We start from the raw sequence: 22,975 nt of genomic DNA, 5'->3' as shown, positions 1-22,975 counted from the left end.
GCATATTTCATTTTAATATTGAATTCTGCATGTATAATTTATAATTTGGGAGCTAGACATTTATTCCTATAAGAAAACAAATTCATCCAGTGTTTTTCATCTGTTTATCTCTGAATGTATTATTTCCTGTATTCTTTGGACTATTGGGAAGTAGAAAATATCTGTGAGACACTGAATATTATTTGTTGGATGGCTGTACAGTTTATTGCACTAGTGGATCCAAGGTTATTTGCTATTTATACCTTTGTGGATAGACAGAAATTGCTTCCTATCATCATTTGTTCAGAAACAGGAGACATCTGGTAGTAGAGTATGTTGAAATCATTTAGCTGGGATTAAAAAAAGAGAAAACATTCATGTAACAACTTGCCAGATGGTTGAATTTACTGATATATGGGAAGATTTTTCTTACTATGGGACTATTCTTGATAACACAATGCTCAAATGGACAGAGAGTTTCAGACAAGAAATACAGTCTGTAGTCATAACTTAATGGGCATCACTGAAGTTTTTGGCTCTCAGTGAATTCAGTTCCAGAACACAAGTTTTTTGAGTGTTGGGAGGACAGGCTACTTTTGATTTCAAGTAAAAAAATAACACAAAATGTGTTGTTAATAAATTTAAAACATCAAAGTATTCCCAGTTTTCACACTTACCTGAAAGGAAATGTGATTTAAGATGAAGTAAAACAGGCACATAGTTATCCTTGATCAGAGTTCCCTTATGAATCTCTTGAGATTGATTACAGTAGCCATGTCCAACTTTGGCTGACGCTATCCTTTTATTCACAACAGGCTCGTTTATAAGGGAGAATCATTTCCCAACCAAAAAGCAACTATTTTTCTTTGTCTTGGCAGGAGCCGAAAAGAAACAGCTTACCGTTCTTTCTGAAAGCCTTGGATCTAGACCTTGTTTGCTGGGTTTCCACCATGTTGTATTTCAGCAGCTCTGGAAGCTTTGCTGGAAGAACCTAGTCCTACCCTTCTCGTCTCTGCATGATGCCAGAGTCAAGTTGGGAACTTTGGGACCAGAGCTAGGGTTGAATTTGTCCAGCTATTTACTGCTTTGGGGAAATTACCCAGTTTTCCTAGATTTCAGCTTGCTATAGGATTGTTTTGAGGACTCAATGAGAAAATATGTTAAATGTTCAGTTAGTGGTCGCAGTGTATCAATGATAATTATATACTTCAATGACTAACAGCCACCCTCCTCTGCTTACCTTCTCTATAAAAGGCTATATATATATATATATATATATATATATATATATATACATATATATATATATCACTGACCCTCTATGTATGCCTTCTCTTTTGTGCCTAGATATCTTCCATGACCACAGATAGGTGTTTTTCCTGTCTTGTGTCTTAGTTTAGGCTACCATAACACAATAGTGGGAGATTAAACAATAAAAAAAATTTCTAACAGTTTTGGAGATGGGAAGTCCAAGATCAAGGCAGTGACATGGTCATTTCCTGCTAAGGCCTCTTCTTGTTGGTTGTAGACAGCCACTTTCTTCCTTTGTCTTCACATAGGGCAGGAGGGGGGATGCAAGAGTGCTGTTCTTGAATCAATGTTCACTCTGGGCAGAAGAGCACAGTAGATCAAAGCACAGGCTCCAGAGTTCAGATAGTTCAGAACTTAAATGTCAGATTTGTCCACCTGTTAAGAGGGACAACAGAGTTACTTCCTCAATAGGGTTGTTGTTAAAATTATATCATGCACCACTACCCCATATGCATTCTCTGCTTCAATAGTACCTAGCACCCAGTAAGAGCAGTTGTTATTGTTAAGCATTTTGGGAAGCATGAATGTGGGTATGTTTTCTTGCCATCCACTTTCCTATATATCCACAGAGTAGGGTAGAGCCTGAATGCTGATGCTAGCCTGATTCCAGCTGATGAAGCACATCCCTTCTTGAGTTCCTGCTGTCCTCCAGTCTGTTTAGACAAATAGAAAGGGGTTAGGATTCTACTGTAGATTCTAGGATTAAAAGAACTGGCTGGTTTTTTTTTTTTTTTTTTGATTATAAGAGAACTGGTGAGAGTATATATACAAATGATCAGCTTATTCAGGGGATCAGCCTTCAATTTCACTTTATCCTGCCTTTATGAACTTTGCGTTTTTTCTTCTTTTCCAAGAATCTGTTGAGGCAGGACAATTCTAGTTATTGATGAAAATACTGCAGTATCATTTTATGTTATTAGTCAACACATTATGGTCATGTATTTGTAAATGGAAAATTTAGAAATGGAGAAAAATAGAAACTAGAGCTTGATCTGGACAATTATAAAAGTCTGTGTTGTACTGGCCTCAGCTCTGACTTTTCATTGAATTGCAGATGACTAAGGAAATGGAAATAAATTATGATTGCCCATGTGGTTATTTCTGAATCCATTTCAGGAACTGCTGAGCAGAAACTGTGCATTGTGTGATTATGTTTCTTTCCTTTTTTATATAGAAAGCTTTTATTTAATAAATATAAATGTTCTAAGTACAGCTTTTGGATTATAGCAGTTCTTCCCCCATACCCACTCCCCCACCCCCAAACCATCCCACCGCCTACTCCCTCTCCCATCCCATTCTTTATTAAGATTCATTCTTAATTATCTGTATACAGAAGATCAACTCTATACTAAGTAAAGATTTCAATAGTTTGCACCCACACAGACACACAAAGTAGAAAGTACTGTTTGAAGACTAGTTTTACCATTAATTCTCATAGTACTACACATTAAGGACAGAGGTCCTACACACGAGGAGCAAGTGCACAGTGACTCCTGTTGTTGATTTAACAATTGAAACTCTTATTTATGATGTCAGTGATCACCAGAGGCTCTTGTCATGAATTCCCAAGGCTATGAAAGTCTCTTTGAGTTCACAAACTCTGACCTTATTTAGACAAACAAGGCCATAATCAAAGTGGTAGTTCTCTCCTCCCTTCAGAGAAAGGTACCTCCTTCTTTTTTTCTTTTAAGATTTATTTATTTGTTTGAAAGTCAGAGTTACACAGAGAGAGGAGAAGGAGAGGAAGAGAGAGAGGTCTTCCATTCTATCCGCTGGTTCACTCCCCAATTGGCCGCAACGGCTGGAACTGCGCGGATCCAAAGCCAAGAGCCAGGAGTGTCTTCCGGGTCTCCCATGTGGGTGCAGGAGCCCAAGGAGTTGGGCCATATTCTACTGCTTTCCCAGGCTATAGCAGAGAGCGGGATTGGAAGTGGAGCAGCTGGGTCTTGAAACGGTGCCCATATGGGATGCTGGTGCTTCAGGCCAGGGGTTAACCCACTGCGCCACAGCACTGGCCCCAGTACCTCTTTCTTTGATGGCCTGTTCTTTCCACTGGGATCTCACTCACAGAGATCTTTCATTTAGGTTTTTTTTTTTTTTTTTTTTTGCCACAGTGTTTTGGCTTGCCATGCCTGAAATGCTCTCATGGGTTTTTTAGCCAGATCCGAATGCCGTAAAGGCTGACTCTGAGGCCAGAGTGCTGTTTAGGGCATTTGTCATTCTATGAGTCTGCTGTGTATCCCACTTCCCATGTTGGATCGTTCTCTCCTTTTTAATTCTACAATTGTTATTAGCAGACACTTGGTCTTATTTATGTGATCCCTTTTACACTTAATCCTATCTTTATAATCAGTTATGAACTTAAACTGATCACTTTAACTAGTAAGATAGCATTGGTACCTGCCAACTTAATGAGATTTGGAGTCCCATGGCAAGTTTTTAGCTTTACCCTTATGGGTAAGTCTAAGGGAACGTGTTCTAAACTGTACATCTCCTCCCTCTCTTATTCCCATTCTTATTTTTAACAGGGATCACTTTTCAGTTAAATTTAAACACCTAAGAATAATTGTGTGTTAATTAAAGAGTTCAGCCAGTGGTACTAAGTAGAAAAGAAAATACTAAAAAGAATAAAATGGTAAGCTGTTCCTTGACAGGACAAGGGCTGATCAAGTCATTGCTTCTCTTAGTGTCAGTTTCTCTTCTACAGGTTTCCTTTTAGGTGCTCAGTTAGTTGTCACAGATCAGGGAGAATATATGATATTTGTCCCTTTGGGACTGGCTTATTTCACTCAGCATGATGTTTTCCAGATCCCACTATTTTGTTGCAAATGACTGGATTTCTTTTTTTTTTTTTTTTTTTTTTGACAGGCAGAGTGGACAGTGAGAGAGAGTGGTCAGTGAGTGAGAGACCAGAGAGAAAGGTCTTCCTTTACCGTTGGTTCACCCTCCAATGGCTGCTACAGCTGGTGCACTGCAGCCGGCGCACCACGCTGATCCGAAGCCAGGAGCCAGGTGCTTCTCCTGGTCTCCCATGTGGGTGCAGGACCCAAGCACTTGGGCCATCCTCCACTGCACTCCCGGGCCACGCAGAGAGCTGGCCTGGAAGAGGGGCAACTGGGAAAGAATCTGGTGCCCCAACCAGGGCTAGAACCTGGTGTGCTGGTGCTGCAGGCAGAGGATTAGCCTATTGAGCTGCAGCGCCGGCCTGGATTTCATTTTTTTTTTTTTTTTTACCACTGTGTAATATTATGTTTCTAATAACAGCAGCTTGCCTTTCACTGAATACCTATTTATTATGAGCAAGCTAGAAAACTGGGCCTGGATATCCGCTCGGGATGTAGCAGGTCATTTTTACCCCGGTTCTCTGGTGTGTGTTGGACTATAGAGTTCATTTACTTCCTGAGGAGGATGCATTCTAGAGTATCTGTACTGGAGATGACTTAGAAGTAGAGGAGTTTCCTCTCAGGAAAGGGACCCACTCTGACATCTTCCTTTAACATTTAAGTGATAGATGGCTTTAATATTCCTATCTGATTCTGTCTTTTAGAGAAGGGGCATTTATCTAACTTGAGGAATGGTAACAGCCTGAGAAAGTTGGTAGCAGCTGCTCCTACTTGTGTCAGAGGTAACCAGGAACCCAGATTCAGTGACTGTGGCACAGAAGACAATAGAGTTACCCATCTGATAGAGCATAAGCCTCTGGCATTTGCCCACTCTTAACAAGTAGTGACACCTAGCTTCTACTTTAGGAACAGTGAAGAGGGAGGCACTAAATCATCCCTGACAAGTCTCATCTACATGGCACATGGCCACTGTAGCAAGAATTATGCCATTACGTGGTTCTAAGGTCACTTTGGGCCACAAATTCTTCCTGGATTACTTACCTCTCCTATTGTTTCTTTTGCATGTAACTGGCTGTAGCACAAAAGTCTCTCATTTTCACTCTGTGGGAGCAATTGTTGGAACTTGGGAATGGGCTGCTATGACAAAATGGAGATGTGCTAAACTTCCAGGAGGTTGAACATGGTAGTCCATGGGCAGCTGGCTTCTTGGAGGAGTCTGTGTTTGAGGCACATGTTGTGGCCTCCTCCTGAAGCCCATGCTCCAGTTTCCCCTTTTCTTGCAGCTTTGAGGACAACTAGACCTGGATGTGAACAAGCAACCTTTACATGCTAATGCTTGCAAGTCAGGAGGTGGAATCTGAAGAAGGGTAGATTCCTCTTCATTAGGACAAATCAGTACTTAGTATTTTAGTTTTGAATATCATGAAATGGATGTCGTTGCTTCTCAGCATGCTGAGAATTAGATGTGTTGGCTGCATTTCTAAACTTTATAACTGTTATGCAAGATATATATCATATATATTTTACTTGTGAAAAACCGATTAAACAAGGTGAAGTGATTTAAATCAGTACCAGAATAATTACAAATGTTGTAATTAATGTTACATAAGAAGATGATTATCTTGGTAAGCCCACAGCTCTGTTGTGTATTAAGCAGTTGAGTGACCATCAAAGCTGATTAATTAAAAGTATATTGCAAACATCCATTTAGGATATAATTTACAGTACACACTTTTTATCTAATCTTGGAGAAAAGCATGGTTGAATGGACCATTTCTTCAATATAACAGAACATTATTAAAGCATCCTGTTAACTTTAGTACTCATAGTAGGAGCCAGGTATTTTAGCTGTTTATTTAATTATTCTAATTTGAGACATAGACACAAAATAGAGAAACATAGGTCCTATTTGCTGATTCAGTCCCCAAATGCCTGCAACAGCTGGGGCAGGGCGAGGCTGAAATCAGGAGCTGGGAGCTCAATTCAGGTATCCCACGTTGGCAACAGGGACCAAACTGCTTGAGCCTGATACCTCCCAGCGTGCATATTAGCAGGAAGCTGGAATCAAGAGTGGAGCTGGGACATGAACCCATGCACTCCGAGATGGATGTGGGCATCTTGGCAGCTTAACTGCTAGGCCAAATACTCATTCCACTTTGCTCCCCCCAGATAGTATACTTTGATTTTTGTTGAAAAGAGGTCATCTTAATAAATTAAAAGTCATGCAGTTTTGGTTTCCTCTAGTTTGCAAATTTAACAACATAGCACATAATTCAAGTTGTTTCTCTTAGATTACATGCATTTTGTGGCAAGACTTATAGAATAACAATGAAAAAGATAAATATACTTAACTGAGTGAAGCTAACTACCTGCTTGTCACCTGTGAGTAAATGGTGTTTTATGTTTTTTAATGAACCAGGGATACTTTTACAAATAGTTGTAGTAGATACACTTCAGTCTTTTTATGTAACATATATTAAAATAATTAAAAATCTTGAAAAGAAATTTGTCTTTGTGCAAATAAATCAGAACAACTTAATGTCAAATGGTAGGGAGAAATCTCTATTTTACTTTTAGGTATCTTAGCATGGTTGAAGTTGAGAGGACTTTTATATGGAAATTGTGAACACCATGAAGAAGTTAGCTATGTTAGTCTTGCTCCTGATTCATCCTTCTGCATGGCATATGTTTGACACACAGTAAACACACCTATTTAACCCTACAAACTGATTATAATCACTCAACAGTAGCATTTATTTCCTAACATGTATTTTTGGGATAATGTTATTTTATGGAGTACAAGGTTAATGAATACTGTTTAACATTTTTACTTGTAGATTAAAAGTCTGATTTTTCATGATCTTATTCAACTTTAGAGGAGGCATTTATGAATATGTTATATATTTAAGAAATATTTTAATGTCTGGAAATTCCTGTAGCATCACTTCTGTTTCTTTTTGTTTCGTTAAAATCAAGTGTACTAATTATTTTTATTTAAAATGTCAAGTATGGAATGATTTAATTTCCACAAAGTTGTAGTATCTCTTGTCTCTCAAATAATTCATTTTAGAAAATGAATAAGCATTTGGTGCAGTGATTAAAATGCCACTTGATATGCCTTTTCTGAGTGTTTAGGTTCATGTTCTGATTCTCTTGATTGCAGCTTCCTGCTAATGTGAACCTAGGAGGCAGCAGGTGATAGCTCAAGTAATTGGATCTCTGCCACCCACATGGAAAACCTGGATTGAGTTCTTGGCTCCTAAGCATTTGAGGTAATGAACCAGTAGATAGGAGGTCTCTGTCTGTGTCTCTGTCTCTCAAATAAAATAAAATATTGAAAAAAAAAATAAAGTGAGTATCTCCATCATTCATATATTTTTATCCTTTTCCTTTATGTATGTAGAAAAATGTTTACAGTACTAATCAATAAGTTTCCAGCAGTTATTTATAGGTGGTAAGGTTTTAAAGGATTTAAAAATATTTTCTCTCCTACTACAGTGTTTTATTTATTTATAATGAACATCTGCAGTGTTCATGTAAGTAATGTTATTTAACCTTAACAAAGAAAATGCAAAAGAACCTAAAGGAAATGTATACCACAGTATGTCTACTATTCTGAAGAGATAATAGAAACTCAGATGGATCATAACTGCACCATTACTATTTAAGGAATGTCATATATATATGTGTGTGTGTGTATGAAAATTAATTAGAAACTTTGTTGTCTTCAAGTAAAAGAGTAAATTCTTTTTTTTCCTAAAAACATGAATGCATGCATTTTTATTACAGATGAATTATTTCATTTAAATAAAATAATGTGATTGGGTTTTCATTAACCTCTGAGGTATAATCCACAATCTTTATTACTGATTTTATCTGATGAAACTTTAAAAACTAAAATATAGCAGTGGGTGTTGTGGTACGCAGGCCACACCTTGGAACTCCTGTATAATATATTGGAGTACTGGTTCAATTCCTGGCTACTCTGCTTCTGATCTGGCTTCCTGCTAACACATCCTGGGTGGCAGCAGATGATGGCTTGAGGGCTTAGACCCCTGGCACCCATTTGGGAGGTCTGGATGGAGTTCTATGCTCCTGGTTTTTTTTTTTTTGACAGGCAGAGTTAGTGAGAGAGAGAGAGACAGAGAGAAAGGTCTTCCTTCTGTTGGTTCACCCCCAAGTGGCCTCTACTGTGGGCGCACTGCGCTGATCTGAAGCCAGGAGCCAGGTGCTTCTTCTGGCCTCCCATGTGGATGCAGGGCCCAAGGACTCAGGCCATCCTCCACTGCACTCCCGGGCCACAGCAGAGAACCGGACTGGAAGAGGAGCAACTGGGACAGAATCCGGTACCCCAACGGGGACTAGAACCCAGGGTGCCGGTGCCGCAGGTGGAGGATTAGCCTAGTGAGCCGCGGCGCCGGCCCTATGCTCCTGTTTTATACTGGCCCAGCTCTAGCTGTTGTGGCATTTGGAGAGTAAACGAGCCAAAGGAAGATCTCTCTCCTTCTGCCTGACAAGTAGATGAAAATAAATATTTAAAAACAAAAAACTAAAATACATATGCATATACCCAAAATGGCCACACATTTTGTTTAATCATGAATTGAATGGTAATAAAATACATTTTTTGTGATTAGGAAGCTGAAGAGAAAGTTGAAGAATAAAAAGACAATACACAATACACTCACATCTTGAAAAGATACCCTTTTGGCAAAAATAACTCAAAGGCCCAGCTTGTCATCAAAATTCAATTTTGAGGAAAAAGACATAAAATGTTGTTCAATTCTTAGAAAAATTCTGATAATTGGCAAGAATGTGAGTTTCCCATAGAATAAAAATGTTTCTGACTGGTTAGAGTCATAAATAGTTGCTCTGTGTGCTCCAAGGTATATAGCAAATGCTCAAGTGAAATGTACCTTTCAGATAAATGGAAGACATCAATTTCGATATTTCACGTTTCCCTTCACAGAAAGCCTTACTATCCAAGAAAGGGTTAGAAACTTGCCTGGGTTGTTAAACTAATTGAAAATTTTAATAAAATAATTTTGCAGTGAGGAATGGCAAATCTCCGTATTTGCATTATTTTATGAAGTCTCACTTCAGGTGTCTTAATTACAAGTGCTAAATTGGCATAGGTTTTATTATTTTTTTGATCCTGCATCTTCTGCTCACTGTTGGGTTGTCATCATAGCAGATACAGATGGAAGGAAGGCAGGATTCAGTAATGTGATCCTTCATCACTTTACTTGCTTCAGTGTTGAGAAGATTAGCTCACTGCAGATGTTAAAAATACAAGGCAGAGGTTCTTCTTGATCCTTAATTTTGAACAATCTTGAGGTAATTATATTTGTCATTGAGATAATATCTCATTAGTAAACCAATTACCTTTCTATTCTGTAAATTTGTGGAATTAAGTGTTGGAAGTTTAACAGAAAATATTTAGAATGTAAAATTTACCTGTGTGCAAGGATCAGTCAGTTTTAAAAACTATCTGTGGGGCTGACATTGTGGTATAGCAGGTAAAGCTGATGCCTGCGATGCTGCCAGCATCCCATATGGGTCCAGTTCTATTCTTGGCTGCTCTACTTCTGATCTAGCTCCCTACTAGTGTGCCTGAGAAAGTACAAGAAGATGGCCCAAGTGCTTGGGCCCCTACCCCCATGTGGGAGACCCAGAAGAAGTTCCTGGCTCCTTGCTTGGGCCTGGCCATTGTGGCTACTTGGGGAGTGAACCAGCAGATGGAAGATCTCTCACTCTCGCTCTCTGGATTTCTGTAACTGTGCCTTTCAAGTGCTAATAGTAAGAAAACAATCTGTAATTGTTCAAGATCAAATTGTGTTCAGAAGAACCCTATGATTAAACTAGTTCACAAGTATTTATTTAGATACTTGTTAGACTGTGTGTTAAGAATATGTGGAATTTTTAATCATCATTTAGTTGAGAAAAATAGTGTCAGCCTCTGGGCACAAAAGGCCCAGAGGGCCCCTTTGTGTGCATTAGTCAGACTCATCTCCTCTGAGCTCCTGGAGGCCTGCCTGTAGGTACATGATAGGTGAGCCCCTTGGAATGGCCCCACCAGCTTCATTTAGAAATGGGGAAATTTGGTCCCTTGCATATTCTCATTATTAGTTGATTGCTAAACTGAAAAGTTTATCACCATGTAAACAAACTGCTCTACCCATTAACATGATTTTATTTGGAGTTTCGGTGTCTAAAATGGATTATTGACTTGACAGTCAAATCAGTTGCTTTATGCACAACTGCTATAGCTGGAGTTACTTAGCAGAGTCAGTCAGTAGTTTTGTGTTGTTTTTCCTTGAAGAATTTATGATATCAGCTGATGAAGTATATACAAAGTCAATTAAGAATTTTAACAATGGTAGTTGTTATTCCTGTGTAACTAGAACATGGTGTTAATAAAGTTTTCCCCTCTACTTTGATCCTCATATGAGTGGGTATACTTTATTATTGTTAAAGGTTTATTTATTTGAAAGTTAGAGGTAGAGGTAGAGGTAGAGAGAGAGAGAGAGAGAGAGGTCTTCCATCTGCTGGTTTACTCCCCAGATGGCCACAATGGCCAGAGCTGTGCCAGTCCAGAGCTAGGAGCCAGGAGCTTCTTCCAGGTCTCCCACGTGGGTGCAGGGCCCAAGGACTTGGGCCATCTTTCACGGCTTTCCCAGGCAATAGCAGAGAGATGGATCAGAGTATAGCAGCTGGGTCTTGAACCGGCGCCCATATGGGATGCCAGCACTGCAGGTGGCAGCTTTACCCACTACACCACAGCGCTGACCCCATACTTCATTATTTTCAGTGCTTATAGACATCATGTGTCTAAGTCTGGTGAGCTTGTTAAGCAACTTCTACACAGTAATTTGATGTCACTCATTTGGTAAGTTATGTTTGGTTCTACTTAACAGCAATTTGTACACAAGATTTTATATTCTGTTCACTATAGATAATGTTGGAAAATTTTTTTCTGTGACATAGACTATAACATAGTGCCCTGAAATAGCTTGTATATATTTAATATGAACAAGAAGTTAGAAAGTCACGCATATATTTTTTAAAGGTGACAGCAGGAAAAATCTAAAAATTACTATTTTATCATAGATTGCAAAGGATTGGGAATGTACTCAAAATTTATGTTCACATCTCCATTAAAAAAAAAAGTTATGATGAATGCTGAAGAGTATGGATTTTATCGCCCTGATGAGATCAAACATAAAGCTCCAAAATTAATTACTCAAGAAGGTTGCAGAAGGGGTATTCTAGCTGTTGCCAGTGTTTTAAAATACCTGCCAGAATTATGCAATTACCTGTTTTGTGACTACCTAGTAATTGAAGTATGAAACTTATGTCACCTTGATGAAAAGTACATCCAGGTAAACCCATGTACATACACACATGTACAAATAGTTTTATAGTATATGGGAAAATCTTGTATGTTTCGTTTGGTTGATTAAGCAAACAAACATAATTAGTAACTTAAATATGTGGGGCCCAATGTAGGAGATAAATAGTAAGGAAGTATGTTCTAGCAGTTTGGTTAGGAATTCCTAATAATGCTCATGTTTCAAAAGACAAAATATTATTACTCTCCTCTTTGGCTGTGTAAGCTTCACCCAATTAGAGCTTGCAAGTACTTTTGCTTTTACAGTGTATAGACCTATGCAAATTAGGTAGTGTATTTTTTGTTATTTCATTATTTCTGAGACCATTTCCTTTATGTCAGTGTAAAAATGTGTTTTCTCACAGTTTTTGAGGCTAGAAGTCCAAGATTCAGACATTGGAAAATTTAGGTCCTCTTGAGGCTTGTCTCCTGGACATGCAAAGGGCCACCATCTTATGTCTTTAAACAGCTTTTCCTCTGTGTGCCCACATCCTTGGTGTCTGTCTGTGTCCAAACCTCCAGTTCTTATACAGTGATACAGTCAGATTGGATTAGGGGCTACTCTAGTGACTGTGTTTTAACTTAATTGTATCCAAATACAGACATATCTGAAGTACTGGGAGTTATCACTTCACCATTATGAAGGGGATAATATTCAACCTATAGCATGCAATTAATCTATTTTGATCAATTTACTGAGTTACTTTAAAGAATCCCACTGAGTAAATACAATGGTGTATGTGTGTGTCATGGTAGTACTTAAGGAGAGGTGAGGTTACTCCCCTTTTGTGGGACAGAAATAATATTTACATCCTTTAAACCTGCACCACACCTTGTTTGTATATATTTTATGATACAGAATTTACCTGCTATTTTTCAGTGTTAAAGTGTAAATTTTTGAGTAGGGACACTGCCTAACTCATTCAGTTTCTTCTAGTACAAGCCCAGTACAGAGGAGGCCCTCAGTAAATGTTTATTGGGTTGAACTGACTCTAATATAATTTAAAGTGATGTGTAATAGGTATGATGGCAGAGATGCAAATGAAGTGAAATAAAGAAAAGAGGAAAAAGATATTCTTTTGACAAAGGGAATTGGATAGAATTTCTCAGAGGACATTACAGTTAGCTAGGATTTCAAAATGTAAATAGAAGGGAGGGAACAAATCTGTGTATTGGTTCTGTTTCTGAGAATTTTGGCTAATATATTTTATGTTTCATTTTTAATTTTAATTTTTGACATTTCAATATGATTCATAGATACAGGTCTAAGAACATAATGATATTTCCTTCCTCTTCCCTCCCTCCCTACCTCTCTCCCTCCCACCCACCCTATATTCCTTCTTCCTTTCTTTTTCTTTCTTTTTTGTTTTTTTAGTTTTTGAGATAGCATTTTAAATTTACTACAGTAAAATGACTTAATACTTCGCTGAGTAAGAAGTTTAACATGTAAAAAGCAAGACCCTAGTCTCATGGGAATATAGACAATAGCTGTAAACTATAATTAAATGGAAAAGTGACCATTTCACCCATATATAGTTTTTTTTTGTCAGTCATTCATAATTTCTTTGAATGAAATAAAACCAATGACAGTGTAACATCTAAATATTTCCTGTGTGGTTACAAGAAAATAATTAAGTTAATTTAGACATTAAGCCATTTCCTCTCAACAGTTTATCCACAGGAATAATTTTATGAGATTGCAGTGCAAATAATTATACATTATGTTTTTGTACTCTGTTATCACAGATCAGAGAAAACATGGTATTTGTCTTTTTGGCACTGGCTTATTGCAGTAAGTATAAGGGTTTCTAGTTGCATGCATTTTGTTACAAAAGACAGGATTTCATTCTTTTTTATGGCCGAGTAATATTCCATAATGTATATATACTGCATTTCCTACATCTAGTCATTGATTGAAGGGTATCTGGGTTGATTCCATATCTTAGCTATTGTGAATTGAGAGCAGTAAACACAGGGATACAGATAACTCTTCATATGCTGATTTCATTTCAGTTGGGTAAATTCCAGAAATGGTATGGCTGGGTTATATGGCAGATCTACTTTCAGCTTTCTGAGGAATCACTATACTATTTTCCACAGTGGCTGTGCTAGTTTGCATTTATACTAAAAGTGGATTAGGGAACCTTTTTCTCCATATCGTTGCCAGAATTTATTGTTGATTTCTGTATGAGAGCCATTCTAACTGGGGTGAGGTAAAACCTAATTGTGGTTTTGATTGTTTGCATTTCCCCGGTGGCTAGAAGTCCTGAGCATTTTTCATGTGTTGGCCATTTGAATTTCCTGTTTTGAAAAATGCCTGTTCAAGTCCTTTGCCTTAAGGGCTGATTCTGAGGCCAGAGTGCTGTTTAGGACATCTGCCATTCTGTGAGTCTGCTGTGTATCCCACTTCCCATGTTGGATCGTTCTTTCCCTTTTTTATTCTAGCGGTTAGTATTTGCAGACACTAGTCTTGTTTATGCGATCCCTTTGACTCTTAGTCCTATCATTATGATCAATTGTGAACAGAAATTGATCATTTGGACTAGTGAGATGGCATTGGTACATGCCACCTTGATGGGATTGAATTGGAATCCCCTGGCACGTTTCTAACTCTACCATTTGGGGCAAGTCCGATTGAGCATGTCCCAAGTGGTATGTCTCTTCTCTCTCTGATTCCCACTCTTATATTTACCAGGGATCACTTTTCAGTTAAGTTTCAACACTTAAGAATAATTGTGATCCGGCGCCGCTGCTCAATAGGCTAATCCTCCACCTTGCGGCTCCGGCACACCGGGTTCTAGTCCCGGTCGGGGCACTGGATTCTATCTTGGTTGCCCCTCTTCCAGTCCAGCTCTCTGCTGGCCCAGGAGTGCAGTGGAGGATGGCCCAAGTGCTTGGGCCCTGCACCCACATGAGAGACCAAGAGAAGCACCTGGCTCCCAGCTTCAGATCAGCACGGTGCGCTGGCCGCAGTGGCCATTGGAGGGTGAACCAATGGTAAAGGAAGACCTTTCTCTCTCTCTCTCTCACTGTCCACTCTGCCTGTCAAAAAGAAAAAAAAGAAAAAAAAAGAATAATTGTGTATTAATTACAGAATTCGATCAATAGTATTAAGTAGAACAAACAAAAAAATACTAAAAGGGATAAAGTATTAAATTGTTCATCAACAGGGCAAGGGCTGATCAAGTCACCATTTCTCATAGTGTCCATTTCACTTCAACAGGTTTCCTTTTTGGTGCTTGGTTAGTTGTCACTGATCAGGGAGAACATAGGGTATTTGTCCCTTTGGGAATGGCTTATTACACTCAGGACGATGTTTTCCAGATTCCTCCATCTTGTTGCAAATGACCAGATTTCATTGTTTTTTTACTGCTGTATACTGTAGAGTACATATCCCATAATTTCTTTATCCAGTCTACTGTTGATGGGCATTTAGGTTGATTCCATATCTTAGCTATTGTGAATTGAGCTGCAATAAACATTAAGGTGCAGACCGCCTTTTTGTTTGCCAATTTAATTTCTTTTGGGTAAATTCCAAGGAGTGGGATGGCTGGGTTGTATGGTAGGGTTATGTTCAGGTTTCTGAGGAATCTCCAGACTGACTTCCATAGTGGCTTAACCAGTTTGCATTCCCACCAACAGTGGATTAGTGTCCCTTTTTCCCCACATCCTTGCCAGCATCTGTTGTTGGTAGATTTCTGAATGTGAACCATTCTAACCAGGGTGAGGTGAAACCTCATTGTGGTTTTGATTTGCATTTCCCTGATTGCTAGTGATCTTGAACATTTTTTTTTATGTGCCTGTTGGCCATTTGGATTTCCTCTTTTGAAAAATGTCTATTGAGGTCCTTGGCCCATCTCTCAAGTGGGTTGTTTGTTTTGTTGTTGTGGAGTTTCTTGATCTCTTTGTAGATTCTGGTTATTAATCCTTTATCTGTAGCATAGTTTGCAAATATTTTTTCCCATTCTGTCGGTTGCCTCTTCACTTTATTGACTGTTTCTTTTGAAGTACAGAAACTTCTCAATTTGATGCAATCCCAAATGTTAATTTTGGCTTTGACTGCCTGTGCCTCCGGGGTCTTTTCAAGAAGTCTTTGCCGGTGCCAATATCTTGCAGGTTTTCTCCAATGTTCTCTAATAATTTGATGGTGTCAGGTTGTAGATTTAGGTCTTTAATCCATGTTGAGTGGATTTTTGTGTAACGTGTAAGGTAGGGGTCTTGCTTCATGCTTTTGCACGTGGAAATCCAGTTTTCCCAGCACCATTTATTGAATAGACTGCCCTTGCTCCAGGCATTGGTTTTAGATCCTTGATCAAATATAAGTTGGCTGTAGATGTTTGGGTTGATTTCTGGTGTTTCTATTCTGTTCCATTGGTCTATCCATCTGTTTCTTTCTTTCTTTTTTTTTTTTTTTTTGACACTTAAACTTTATTAAAGGACAAAAGGGTTTTGGCTTCCAATCCCGTGAGCACGTGGGCAAATAAATAGGGGTTAAAAAGGCGAGGAGCACGCAGGTGGAGGTGGGTGACTCAGGGTGGAGAGTCCTGCAGGGCAGCAGAACCAACCGGGATGAAACTCAGGGCGTCCTGCCATTTGAGTAGTGTGGCCACAGGGTTGGTGCACACCCGGCTGGGGCCTGCGGGAGGGGCTCGGCTGGTGTAGAACGTGCACTCGTCGTCCAGCCGGGCCTCGTGGAAGCAGGGGATGGTGCTTAGACAGGCTTTGAGGCGCTGTCTCAGGGCCAGGGCCTGCGGGGCCAGCCTGCTGGGGCCTGCCTGGCCCGCCAGGGGCCTCGGAGACTGGAGGGGGTGGATAGGGGGGCTGGCACACAGTGGCTGCTGGGAAGAGAAGGTCAGGCTGGTGGTCGCTGGAGCCCCCTGGCTGCAGGAGGGCTGTGGGCTGGGTGGCAAGGAGCAGGCCTCTGATGGCGCCTGCTCCACCCTAGGGCAGGCCTCAGGGGCTCTGGCCTGGCCCTGGGGGCGGGGCTCTGCTGGAGGGCAGGGCTCTGGTGCACCCGGCTGATCCTGGGGAGACGGGTCTTGCACCTCACCCCTACAGGACTCGGGTTGCTGGCTCTGTTGCAGGGCAGGGCCGTGCCTCCTGGGCCCCCTGTGGAAGGCAGGGCTGCAGCAGCTCAGAATGAAAGCAGGGAGTCCCAGAATCGGGCTCCAGGACATCCACAGTTCTAGAAATCTCCGCCAGCATGGGCTGCAGCTCAGTCATATCCAGCGACGGGGCCCCGTGGAGGAGACACACTTGTCCCCTGCCAGCCCCTCCACCTCTCGCCTTAACAGCTGCTGCAGGACACTGATGCGCTGCTTACTGGGGTGCACAGCAGGGGGCGCTGCCAGTGGGTCCCCGGGCCCCTCTTGCAGCTCACTGGAAGTCTCCTGGTCAAACAGCTGCACCGCAGTCTGCCCCCAGGAGAGGGCGGGCTCCTCCTGGCAGGACTGAGGGGAGAGGCCACGCAGCCATTGGGCCTACTGGACTTGGGGGGCTGACTGGATGGGTGTGAATCGCGTTTTGGGTTGCATGGTGAAACGCGGCAACACTGAATATGATGTCGCTGCCGCCGAGGCACCAGGGGAAGGGACACGCTGAGCTCGTCCAAAAAGTGATGGCCGGGCGACAGGAGGTGGTGCCACACGGCCGGGCGTGGGTCACAGGGGCAGGGGAGGGTACCAGGTGTGAGTGTTGGCTGTCCTTGGTGTGTGTGATCTCTCGGATTTCTCTTAGTGGTACTCGCTGAGGCAGACTAAGAGGGCCCCCTCCTCCTTCATCTGAGTGAGAGACAACCTCCTGCTCTCCCTCAGGGAGAGAGGAAGCAGGCTGGACTGGGGTCTCCAGGAGAATCCCGAGGCCTGGCTCACTGTAGTCCTGATGACAATAAGGACAGCAGCCAGGAAGCACTGAGTAGCAAGTGCGACCGGCTGCTGCCACCTGTCCCTCTTCTTAGCTCCTGGAAATGGGGACGGGCAGAGGAGTGCAAGGAGGTTCCTGCAGGTGGAATCGTAGCCTCTAGCCTCTGGGAATGCTCACTCCGGCCTCGGGGTCCTGGTCCCTCCAACCTTGAGAAACAGGAAGCCCTGGCGGGGTCTAGTTGTTGGATGGGGGTTCTGGGAGCCAAATATGCAGAGGCCCGACACCCTGGCCCCTCCGGGTGGCGATTCCCTGGCTCCCTCGAATCAGTACTCTCTGAGCCAGACTGGACTGGCGCCCCAGACAATAACTCTTCACTCCCTCACCTGATAGGATGGTGGTTAGGGCTACGGGGTCAGCCACAAACTCTGGCTCCTGGAGCCTCTGTCCCGGGAGGGGGCCCAGGCCCCACGTTTTCTCTCCCAGAGTTAGGCCTGAGCTCCTCCAAGGTGATCCAGATGGGAGAGACTCCCTCTGATCCTTGTGATCTCTCTGTCGGCTGCGTGCCCTTCAACTTGGAGCCTGCCGCATTAACAAGGGGGTCTTGAGTACCGAGCGGAGGCTTCTGCACCAGTCCCCTTGGATCTTGGTTCTCTTGGTCCAGGGCGCACGATCTGACTGTAGGGAAAGGTGGGCGTCGCTGAGAGCGCAGGGGAATCTTGCTAGGGGTGGGAGACACACCCCAGGGGAAGGTTTCCTTGGCAGCTTGGAGGGTGGTCATGGTGGCTACAACGTGAGGCTTTTCCCTGATTCCCGGCTCCTATCCATCTGTTTCTATATCAGTACCATGCTGTTTTGATTACAACTGCCCTGTAGTATGTCCTGAAATCTGATATTGTGATGCCTCCAGCTTTGTTTTTGTTGTACAAGATTGTTTTAGCTATTCGAGGTCTCCTGTGTCTCCATATGAATTTCAGCATCATTTTTTCCAGACCTGAGAAGAATGTCTTCGGTATCTTGATTGGTATTGCACTGAATCTATAAATTGCTTTTGGGAGAATGGACATTTTGATGATGTTGATTCTTCCAATCCATGAGCATGGAAGATTTTTCCATGTTTTGGTATCCTCTTCTATTTCTTTCTTTAAGATTTTGTAATTCTCATCATAGAGATCTTTAACGTCCTTGGTTAAGTTTATTCCAAGGTATTTGATTGTTTTTGTAGCTATTGTGAATGGGATTGATCTTAGTAGTTCTCCCTCAGCCGTGGCAGTGCCTGTGTATACAAAGGCTGTTGATTTTTGTGCATTGATTTTATATCCTGCTACTTTGCCAAACTCTTCTATGAGTTCTAATAGTCTCTTAGTAGAGTTCTTTGGATCTCCTAAATAAAGAATCATAATGAAATGAAGAATTCAATAGATCAAATGACAAACACATTGGAGAGTCTTAAAAACAGAATGAGTGAAGCAGAAGATAGAATATCAGACTTAGAAGATAGAGAACAGGAAAGTATACAGTCAAACCAAAGAAAAGAAGAGAAAATTAGAAATCTAAAAAATATTGTCGGGAATCTACAGGATACTGTTAAAAAACCCAACATTTGGGTTCTAGGAGTTCCTGAAGGCATGGAGAGGGAGAAAGGATTAGAAGGCCTTTTTAGTGAGATACTAGCAGAAAATTTCCTGGGTTTGGAGAAGGACAGAGACATTCTAGTGCAGGAAGCTCATAGAACCCCTAATAAACATGACCAAAAGAGATCCTCACCACAACACATTGTAATTAAACTCACCACAGTGAAACATAAAGAAAAGATCCTAAAATGTGTAAGAGAGAAACATCAGATTATTCTCAGAGGATCTCCAATTAGACTCACAGCTGACTTCTCATCAGAAACCCTACAGGCTAGAAGGGAATGGTGAGATACAGCCCAGGTACTAAGAGAGAAAAACTGCCAGCCCAGAATATTATATCCTGTAAAGCTCTCATTTGTACATGAAGGTGAAATAAAGACATTTCATAGCAAACAGAAATTGAAAGAATTTGTCGCCACTTGTCCAGCCCTGCAAAAAATGCTTAAAGATGTGCTACACACAGAAACACAGAAACACGGTCATCAACATGAAAGAAGGTAAAGGAAGAAAAACTCCCAGTAAAAGATCACAGGAAGCTCAAAGCATATACTAGAAAATATCTTTGGGAAAATGGCAGGACAAAGTTACTACTTATCAATAGTCACATTGAATGTTAATGGCCTCAACTCTCCAGTTAAAAGACACAGACTGGCTGGCTGGATTAAAGAACAAAACCCATCTATTTGCTGCCTACAAGAAACACATCTTTCCAACAAAGATGCATGCAGACTGAAAGTGAAAGGGTGGAAAAAGATATTCCATGCCAACAGAAACCAAAAAAAAAAAAAAAGCAGGTGTAGCCATATTAATATCAGAAAAAATAAACTTTAACACTAAAACTGTTAAGAGAGACAAAGAGGGGGCACTATATAATAATTAAGGGTTCAATTCAACAGGAAGATGTAACTATTATAAATGTATATGCACCTAATTACAGGGCACCAGTTTATTTAAAAGATATGTTAAGGGACTTAAAGGGAGACTTAGATTCCAATACAGTAGTACCTGGGGGACTTCAATACTCCACTCTCAGAAATAGACAGATCAGCTGGACAGAAGATCAACAAGGAAACAGCAGATTTAATCGACACTATTGCCCAAATAGATCTAACAGATATCTACAGAACTTTCAATCCTACATTTAAAGAACTTACATTCTTCTCAGCAGTGCATGGAACCTTCTCTAGGATTGACCACATCCTAGGCCATAAAGCAAGTCTCAGCAAATTCAAAAGAATTAGAATCATACAATGCAGCTTCTCAGACCACAGCAGAATGAAGTTGGAAATTAGCAACTCAGTAATCCCTAGAGAGTGTGCAAACATGTGGAGACTGGACAACATGCTCCTGAATGAATACTGGGTCATAGAAGAAATCAAAAGAGAAATCAAAAACTTTCTGGAAGTAAATGAGGATAGCAGCACAACATATCAAAACTTAAGGGATACAGCAAAAGCAGTGTTGAAAGTTTATAGCAATAGGTGCCTACATCAAGAGATTGGAAAGGCACCAAATAAATGAGCTTTCAGTACATCTCAAGGATCTAGAAAAACTGCAGCAAATCAGACCCAAATCTAGTAGGAGAAGAGAAATAATTAAAATCAGAGAAGAAATCAACAGGATTGAATCCAAAAACATTGCAAAAAAAATCCTATAATTTTTGATATGTTGTAATGTCATCTTCATTTGCTTCCGAAATTTTTTATTTCCCTTTTGATTTTTTTCTGTGACCCACTGTTTCCAGGAGAATGTTGTTCACTCTCCATGTGTTTGCATATGTTCTAGAGATTCTTGAGTTGTTCATTTCCAGCTTCATTTCATTGTGGTTAGAAAAGATGCATGGTATGATTTCAGTATTTTTGAATTTGCTGAGACTTGCATTATGGCCTAGCATATGGTCTATCCTAGAAGAAGTTGCATTGCACTGGTGAAAAGAGTGAATATTCTGCAACTGTGGGATGAAAGGTTGTAGATATCAGTTAAGTCCATTTGATCTATAGTGTTGATTAGCTCTGTTGTTTCTTTGTTGATTTTCTGTCTGGTTGATCTGTCCATTGATGAAATTGGGGCATTGAGGTCCTGCATTACTATTGTATTGAGTCTGTGTCTCCCTTTAGATCCAGTAACATTTGTTTTAAATAGTCAGGTGCCCTGGCATTGGGGGCATTTACATTTATCAAGTCACATCTTTCTGTTGAATTGATCCCTTAATCATTACATAATGTCCTTCTTTGTCTCATTTATTTATTTATTTTTGACAGAGTTAGATAGAGAGAGACAGAGAGAAAGGTCTTCCTTGTGTTGGTTCAGCCCCCCAAATACCGCTGCAGCCGGCGCGCTGCACTGATCTGAAGCCAGGAGCCAGGTGCTTCCTCCTGATCTTCCATGCAGGTGAAGGACCCAAGGACTTGGGCCATCCTCCATTTCCTTCCTGGGCCACAGCAGAGAGCTGGACTGGAAGAGGAGTAACCGGGACCGAATCCGGCGCCGTGACCTGGACTAGAACCCAGGGTGTTGGTGCCACAGGCAGAGGATTAGCCTAGTGAGCCGTGGTGCCAACCATCTCTTATTTTTTAAAAGATTTATTTATTTATTTAAAAGGCAGAGAGTTACGGAGAGGGAGAGGGAGGAAGGGAGAAGGAGGAAAGGAGGGAGAAAATTCTCCATCCACTGAATCACTCAAATGGCTGCAACAGCTGGAGCTGGGCCGATCCAAAGCCAGAAGACAGGAGCTCCTTCCAGGTCTTCCACATGAGTTCAAGGGCCCAAGACATTGGGCCATCCTCTACTGCCTTCCCAGGCCATAGCAGAGAGCCAGATCAGAAGTGGAGCAGCTAGGACTCAAACTGGCACCTATATGGAATACTGACACCACAGGCAGCAGCTTCACCCACTGTGCACACTGCTGGCCCCTCTTTTTTAATTTTATTTAAGGTATACCAATTTCATATATCCAGATTTAGGAACATAGTGATTTTCCCAACCTATGCTCCTTCCCACTCATGCTCTCACCCTTCTTCCTCCTCTCTCTCCTATTGTCACTTTAATTTTTACAAAGATCTGTTGTTCAGCTTACTTCATACTTATAAGATTAGCCCTATACTAAGTAAAGAGTTCAGTAAATAATAGGAAGAATAACACTGTTCCTCAAGAGTAGCTATAAGGGCTGTAAATAATCACTGAATCTCAAAATGTCAATTTTGTTCCTATAGATTACATTTTAAATACTCTATTAGTTTCCACAGATCAGGGAAAACATAGGGTATTTGTCTTTTTGGGACTGGATTATTTTACTGAGTATAATGGCTTCCAGTTGCATCCATTTTGTTGCAAAAGACAGAACTTGGCCCTGCCTTTTTCCCCATGAATGCTCCTATTGTTTGCTTTGGATTTCCTTTGTACTTTTACTGGGAGATTTTCTGCCATTATATTCTTTCATAATGATGACTATCTTTCCGTGTTTCTGTTTGTAGCACATCCTTAATAATCTTTGGTAAGACTGGACTAGTGGTGACTTATTGTTTCAATTTTTATTTGTTATGCAAGTTCTTTTTTTAATATTTATTTTATTTGAAAGGCAGGGTTACAGAGAGGCAGAGGCAGAGAGGGAGGGAGGGAGGTCTTCCATCTGCTGGTTCACTCCCCAGATGGCTGCAAGCATCAGAGTTGCACCAATCTGCATCCAGTAGTCTGGAGCTTCTTCCAGGTCTCCCACATGGGTGCAGAGGCCCAAGGAATTGGGCCATCTTCCACTGCTTTGTCATGCTGTAACAGAGAGCTGGAATGGAAGTGGAGCAACCAGAACTTGGATTGGAGCCCATATGGGATGCCAACACTGCAAGCCATGCTTGACCTGTTACACCATGCCAGCCCTGGAAGATCTTTTTTTTTAACTCATTCTTTTTTTTTTTTTTTGACAGGCAGAGTGGACAGTGAGAGAGAGAGAGAGAGAAAGGTCT

At 41.1% G+C, this 22,975-nt stretch overlaps 1 pseudogene; it reads right to left on the bottom strand.

Annotated features, from left to right (window-relative positions):
* Positions 1-15,952: 15,952 nt before the first annotated feature.
* LOC133773869 (tastin-like) lies at positions 15,953-18,192 on the bottom strand (annotated as a pseudogene).
* Between the last annotated feature and the right edge of the window lie 4,783 nt (positions 18,193-22,975).

This window comes from Lepus europaeus, chromosome 14 (assembly GCF_033115175.1).
Source record: "Lepus europaeus isolate LE1 chromosome 14, mLepTim1.pri, whole genome shotgun sequence".
In the NCBI taxonomy this organism is placed as follows: Eukaryota; Metazoa; Chordata; class Mammalia; order Lagomorpha; family Leporidae; genus Lepus; species Lepus europaeus.
Note: the sequence above shows the minus strand (reverse complement) of the source record. Positions and strands in the feature narration are given on the sequence as shown.